We start from the raw sequence: 7,458 nt of genomic DNA, 5'->3' as shown, positions 1-7,458 counted from the left end.
TATCATCTGCAATACTCCCTATCAGTGTTGTTATACAACAAACTTATATTCAATACACTTGCAGACTAGAATGCAATCATTTTTGCTTGATTGACTGCTGTATTTTTTATGATGAGAAACTTGAATGTAACAACATGTGAGTGCCAGAGAGCACTGGTAACTATATGTGGATTCCTAGACATTCTTTATTTGTCATTAGATATATCTGATTCTGAAATTTTAAAATACATTCCAGTTGCATTAGCTTTATTATATATGACTTTTATTTCATCCTGCTTCAAATTCATCCAGCAAAGAAGTGACACATGAATAAATAAGTAATAATGTATGCTTCAAATATAAATATGACAATAAAAAGTTTACAATCCTCAAAGAATCTCATTGCTAGAATTTGAAATGAGGCAGAAAGCTCAATAGAGTAATAAGAGTTTTCCTTTAAGTTTCTATAAGAAAACATTCAGTACGTTTCTGCAAACGACAGAACAAAAGGAGAAAAGAGAAGACAAATGGAAAATGAGAGTAAAAAGGATTGGTAAGGAAAGAAATGCAGAGGAGATAGGTAGGTTTAGTCCTTGCCAGCTATGACACAGAAGAGTAAGCAGGAGGAGAGCCAATTGGATAATAGATGCATAGTGACACTAGTATAGTCAAGAATGGATTGTGGTGTGTTTATGTGAGAGTGTTTGTGTATATGTATATTGTGTACAGGCATACACACTTCTGTATGCAGGTTCAATCTACCAAATGTGTACTTGCAGAGGACAAAGGTTCATGTCAGTTTTCTTCTTCAATTATTTCTCCAGCTTATGTTTTTCAATACTTTATAGGTTCTATTAATTTTTGAAATTCTGTTCATATATTGTCTGTGTAAACTTTTTTGAGTAAGTGTGTGTGTGTTTGTTCTCACGCGTGCAAATTCTACAAAGCACATGTGAAAGTCTGGGAACAACTAGCATGAGTTGGTTCTCTTCTGTCATCTGTCTGTCTAACAACTGACCTTTCACCTGGGTAATCTTTCCAGCTGTCTATCTTATTATTTTGAATTTGTCTCTCGGGGGAGATTCTAGAGCTTAACTAAATCTGCTACACTGGCTAACCAGCAAGATTCAGAAATCCCGTTTGTGTGTCTTCTCAACCCTGTCTCTCGTAAAATAGAAAAACACCACAAGTTTAGCTTTTTCATATGGGTGATAAAGATAAGAACTCAGGTTCTTACATTTTCAGAGTACACTTTACCAAGTCATCTCTCAGTTTTTAAACAAGTTTCTTCTATAGTGAAATATTAGATCTATAGGAATACTAGGCTGAAGTCTATATGTTCTCTAGTAGGAGACATCTCAAGCTGCAGATAAAAAGGCAAAACCCAGGAATATAAAATGAATTGTCTTTATCAACATTTCTTGAATCTTTTTTATTATCACCTTTTCTCTTCCCTCATTCCAGCCCAGCATTAGTAGTTGAACTCTTGTCCATCTTCATGTTAACCTTTAAGACATTCTCAATGTAGAAATGAATAAACCTAATTACTACCAATATTATTTATTTTTTTTATTGATGTAAGAAAATATCCGATGAAAGAAGCTGAGAGGACTGAGTGAGCCAGACTCAGGCTGACTCCATGATAGGCTGAAAACCAACAGTTTGGGAGAATAGCCCTAAATTTATGTTTCCAAGAACTGGAAAAGACTGAAAACAGTCAATTCCAGGAAAAAATACCACTTGCTGGCAGACAATCAGGAAGATGCCTTACCACTTAGTCTGAGCCAACCTCATGGGCAACCAATCAGAAGCTGTAAAAGCTGACCCACCAGCTAGCCTGAGACAAGTATAATTAAGTAGCAAAAGTCCCCAAATCCCTCAGTGCTTTAACCAATCACAAAGGCAGCCATACTCCTGGAGATAGAGCTAATCAGTAATAGGGATGAAAGATAAAAGTCACCCATTCCTACCCTAACAGACTGAAAATTGACCCTGAAATTTCCATACCTTTGTCTTCCATCCTGATGAATGGTAGACCCCCCTCCCTGCTGGCAGGATATCTACAAAATAAACACAATCTCCTGTTGCATATTATTTGAGTCTGGGGGATTCTTCCCAAATCATAGCCTCTTATAAAACTTGATGAATAAAAGGTTTATTTTGCCTCTCACTTTGAAGACATTATCTATTTAACAGGGAGGACATGACTACAAACTGTGTGAAACTTATCTTAACATTGCATTACAAGCAGAGAAATGAATGCTGTGCTCGGCTCAACTACTCCTTTTCATTCTATTCATGACTGCAGCCCATTGAATGGTGCAGTCCACATTCAGAGTATTCTCACCTTAGTTAGGACAGTCATAATTCTCCCTTAGAGTCATTGTCTGGGATTTGTTTCCTAAGTGAATCTAGATCCTGTCATACTGACAATTAATATTAATGAATACATTATCATCCCTCAGTATTTGTATATCTCAAATTTTGCTAGCATAATTTCAACATGAATTAAATACATTATGAAATGAGAAGAGCTGTTCTATACCATGTTGAGAATTAGAGAGCAGCCGAGTCACAGAGACAGATTTGATTTATTTTTTCACATCTTCATCACATACTTTTGCCTTTCCTGTGTGGAGATATAGCAGAAGACATTCCTAAAGGAGAGGTATTGCCAAGGATCAGAGATTATCATATCCCAAGCAGTGTTTTAGGAATTTTGCTTTATAACACAGAAGTATGCTCTCCATCTTAAACATCTCATGTGTTTATTGTGTTTTGTGGAGGTAGGTACACAAATGCAACCATAAGAATGTGGAGGTCAGAGGACAACTTGCAGCATTCATTCCTCTCCCTCTAAAGTGTCGGGTCCAGAGATCAATCTCAGGTCATCAGGTTAGTGGTAAATGCCTTTACCAGGAAAGCCATCTTGTTCCATTTCCTTACACTGTCAGATAAGAAAATTGGATAGTTATTTAATTACACAGTTTGAACATGTATAGAAATATCATCCTGTACCTCCTAGCAGCATTGTATACATATTAAACAATAAAACTTAATTGATAACAAGAAACACATGGATTGTTTTTCATACACATCAAACAGCAAATCACATTCATCTTTATTTAATATTTCATTATTTACAGTCCATTTATTACCCTCTCCTCCCAGTCCCACCTTCCCCAGTTCCTCATCACATTCTCCCTCTCCCTTGCCTCTAAGAGTGTGCTCCCCACATCCCAGATATCTCCTTGCCCTGGGGCCTCAAGTCTCTCCAGAATTAGGTGCATCCTCTCTCACTAAGACAAGATTAGACAGTCTTATGTATGTGCTGGAGGCCATTGTCCAGCTTGTGTATGCTCCTGGTTGGTGCCTCAGTCCCTGAGTGTTCCCAAGGGTCTGGGTTAGTTGACCTACTGGTCTTCCTATTGGGTTGCCCTCCCCTTCAGCTCCTTCACTCCTTCCCTTAATACCTCCATAGGAGTCCCTGACTTCTGTCCAATGGTTGGGTGTCTGAATCTGTCTCAGTCAGCTTCTGGTAATGCCTTTCAGAGGATGGCATGCTAGACTCCTGTCTGTAAGATCAGTAATTGTCTCAGGTCTTGCTGCCCCCCAACCAAAATGCAAGATGGATTCCAACTTGAGCTGATCACTTTACAGCCTTTCCTTCAGTCTCTTCTAAATTTTTGTCCTTGTAATTCTTCTAGATAGAAACAATTCTGGATCAGAAATTTTGACTGTGGGTTGGTAACCAGTTCCCTTCAGTTGGGATACACTCTATCTACTGGAGGTTGACTCTTTGAGTTCCCTCTCCACACTGTTGCATATTTTGACTAAGATCACTCACATTTAGTCCCAGGAGTCTCTCATATCCCAGGTCTCTGGAACTTTCTAGAAGCACCCACCTCCAACCTTCAACTGCCAGAAACTGGATATTTTCATTTATTCTCCTGGTCTTCTGGGATTTTCTCTTTCTCCCATCTCTCCAAACCTGATCCTGTCCCCTTCTACCTCCCTTTTTTTTTTTGTTAAACTTTTAGTGTCTATGGGTCGTATCCTGGATATTCTGTACTTTTTGTTTTATTTTCATGTATCAGTGAGTATATACCCTTGTTCTTTTTGGTCTGGGTTACTTCAATCAGGATGATATTTTCTAGTTCCATCCATTTACCTGCAAATTCATGATATCCTTGTTTTTATTAGCTGAATAGTGTTCCATTATGCAAATGAGTCACATTCTCTGTACATATTCTTCAGTTGAGGGACATCTGTAAGCTTCCAGGTTCTGGCTATTATAAATAAGGTGAACATAGGCCGTAACATAATGGAGTACATGTCCATGAAATATGGTGTAGCATCTTTAGGGTATATATACAGGAGTAGTATAGCTGGCTCTTCAGGAAGAATCATTTCCAGTTTTCTCAGGAATCACCAGATTGATTGCCAGAGAGTTTGTACCAGTTTTCAATACCCCCAGCAGCAGAGGACTGTTTCATTGGTAAGCATTTTCTACCTCTATGCCTGTGTTTCCTATATTTCTTTAAGGATACTATTTGTATTCTTCTTGAAGGCCTCTATCAATATAATGGAATGGAATTTTATGTCAGTATATTGCCTTTCACCTATGTTAGGGTATTTAAGGCTTGCTGTGGTGAGAGAGCTGGGTTTCATTGTTGCCAAATTACATTGGCTTCTGTTGCTTGCCACCTGGTCACCTGTGGTGTTAACTGGGCTGGGTGTCTGTGACTAGAGATGGCCTCCTTGGGAGCTGGAGAGCTCTGTGACATGGGTTAGAGCAGGCCTCCTGGAAGACAAGAAGTGCTGTCTCTCAATGAAGGGGAGGGGCTCCTTTGAACTTGGATAGTGCAAGCATCCTGTGTCCCTGGTTAGAGCAACCTTCCTGTATCACTGGATAGGGCAGAATTCCTGGGAAATTTGTGGGATATGAGAGGGAGCAGGCTGGTCATCTGCCTCATCTTCTTCCTTAGATATGGATTAAGTCATTAGTAATTAATCGTAAGTATTATAAGCTTTACTTAGCAAGACAAAATTATGAAGTCTTGAAATTTGGGTCAAATCTTCTATTCTTATTTTTTCCAGATGTGTTAGCTATGTAGGTTTTTAAATCTCAATAATTTACATTATATCCCATATAATGTTTTCATACAGTTATGAATCATTATTGATTTTTATTTCTGACATTTTATTTTCAACTTGTCGATTTTATTTTGCCATTCATTCTGGCACATTGTAAAAAAAAATGTTTTGAAAAAGAATGCCTCTCGCACTCAAGTGGCAGGTCCACTGCAGGCCAGACACCACCCGGACCTGAAGGGACCCGGCAAACAGTTCTATGCACCCAAATCCCGTGGGAGGGAGAGCTAAAACTTCAGAGGGGCAGACACACCTGGGAAGCCAGAAGTGTGTGCACTCTGCCCACATTTCTTACTCCAGAGGAAAACACCTAAATGCCATCTGGGACCGCGGTGCAGGGGGCCTCCTGGAAAAGGCAGCGCAGGCCCTCCTGGTTGCCGCTCTCATGGAGAGCTCAAAAGCAACCACCCATGAGCAACTTCATCCGCAGGACCACAGGTAAGACCAACTTTTCTGCTCCAAGCGACCTGCCTGGTGAACTCAGGCCACAGACCCACAGGAACAGCGGAAGACCAGTAGACATGAAAGACTACAGGCCCGAAAGCAGAACAGTCTGTTCCCATAACTGGCTGAAAGAAAACAGGTCTACAGCACTCCTGACACACAGGCCTATAGGACGGTCTAGCCACTGTCAGAAATAGCAGAACAAGGTAACTCCAGAGACAACCTGATGGTGAGAGGCAAGGTCGGGAACCCAAGCAACAGAAACCAAGACTACATGGCATCATCGGAGCCCAATTCTCCCACCAAAGCAAACACTGAATATCGAAACACACCAGAAAAGCGAGATCTAGATTTAAAATCACATTTGATCATGATGCTGGAGGACTTCAAGAAAGACATAAAGAACTCCCTTAGAGAAACACAGGAAAGCATAAATAAATAAGTAGATGCCTATAGAGAGGAATCACAAAAATCCCCAAAAGAATTCCAGGAAAACACAATCAAACAGTTGAAGTAATTAAAAATGGAAATAGAAGCAATAAAGAAAGCAAAAAGGGAAACAACCCTGGATATAGAAAACCAAAGGAAGAGACAAGGAGCCATAGATACAAGCATCACCAACAGAATACAAGAGATAGTAGAGAGAATCTCAGGAGCAGAAGATACCATAGAAATCATCGACACAACACTCAAAAACAATGTAAAACAGAAAAATCTACTGGGCCAAAACATACAGGAAATCCAGGACTCAACGAGAAGATCAAACCTAAGGATAATAGGTACAGAAGAGAGTGAAGACTCCCAGCTCAAAGTATCAGCAAATATCTTCAACAAAATCATAGAAGAAACCTTCCCTAACCTATAGAAACAAATGCCCATAAACATACAAGAAGCCTACAGAACTCCAAATAGATTGGACCAGAAAAGAAAATCCTCCTGTCACATAATAGTCAAAACACCAAATACACAAAATAAAGAAAGAATATTAAAAGCAGTAAGGGAAAAAGGTCAAGTAACATATAAAGGCAGACCTATCAGAATCACACCAGATTTCTCACCAGAGACTATGAAAGCCAGAAGATCCTGGACAGATGTCATACAGACCCTAAAAACACAAATGCCAGCCCAGGTTACTGTATCCAGCAAAATTCTCAATTAACATAGATAGAGAAACCAAGATATTCCATGACAAAACCAAATTTACACAATATCTTTCTCCAAATCCAGCCCTACAAAGGATAATAAATGGTAAAGCCCAACATAAGGAGGCAAGCTACAACCTAGGAAAAGCAAGAAACTAATCGTCTTGGCAACAAAACAAAGAGAAGAAAAGCACACAAACATAATCTCACATCGAAATATGAAAATAACAGGAAGCAATAATCACTATTTCTTATTATCTCTCAAGATCAACGGTCTCAACTCCCCAATAAAAAGACATAGATTAACAAACTGGATATGCAACGAGGACCCTGCATTCTGCTGCCTACAGGAAACACACCTCAGAGACAAAGACAGACACTAACTTAGAGTGAAAGGCTGGAAAACAAATTTCCAAGCAAATGGTCTGAAGAAGCAAGCTGGAGTAGCCATTCTAATATCGAATAAAATCAATATTCAACTGAAAGTCTTCAAAAAAGATAAGGAAGAACACTTCATATTCATCAAAGGAAAAATCCACCAAGATGAACTCTCAATCCTAAATATCTGTTCTCTAAATACAAGGTCACCTACGTACATAAAAGGAACCTTACTAAAGCTCAAAGCACACATTGTACCTCACACAATAATAGTAGGAGATTTCAACACCCCACTCTCATCAATGGACATATCATGGAAACAGAAATTAAACAGAGACATAGACAGACTAAGAGAAGTCAT

General features: G+C 39.2%; 1 long non-coding RNA gene across 1 annotated transcript; it reads right to left on the bottom strand.

Moving 5' to 3' along the window:
• Positions 1–2,551: 2,551 nt before the first annotated feature.
• On the bottom strand, positions 2,552–5,624 carry LOC134486532 (uncharacterized). Its single transcript, XR_010065722.1, has 2 exons — positions 4,151–5,624; positions 2,552–2,926 (listed from the first exon to the last, which is right to left on the bottom strand). It is a non-coding gene; the product is annotated as an uncharacterized LOC134486532 (long non-coding RNA).
• Between the last annotated feature and the right edge of the window lie 1,834 nt (positions 5,625–7,458).

This window comes from Rattus norvegicus, chromosome 4, assembly GCF_036323735.1.
Source record: "Rattus norvegicus strain BN/NHsdMcwi chromosome 4, GRCr8, whole genome shotgun sequence".
NCBI lineage: Eukaryota > Metazoa > Chordata > Mammalia > Rodentia > Muridae > Rattus > Rattus norvegicus.
The sequence above is the reverse complement of the archived record's forward strand: the minus strand, read 5'-3'. Positions and strand labels throughout refer to the sequence as shown.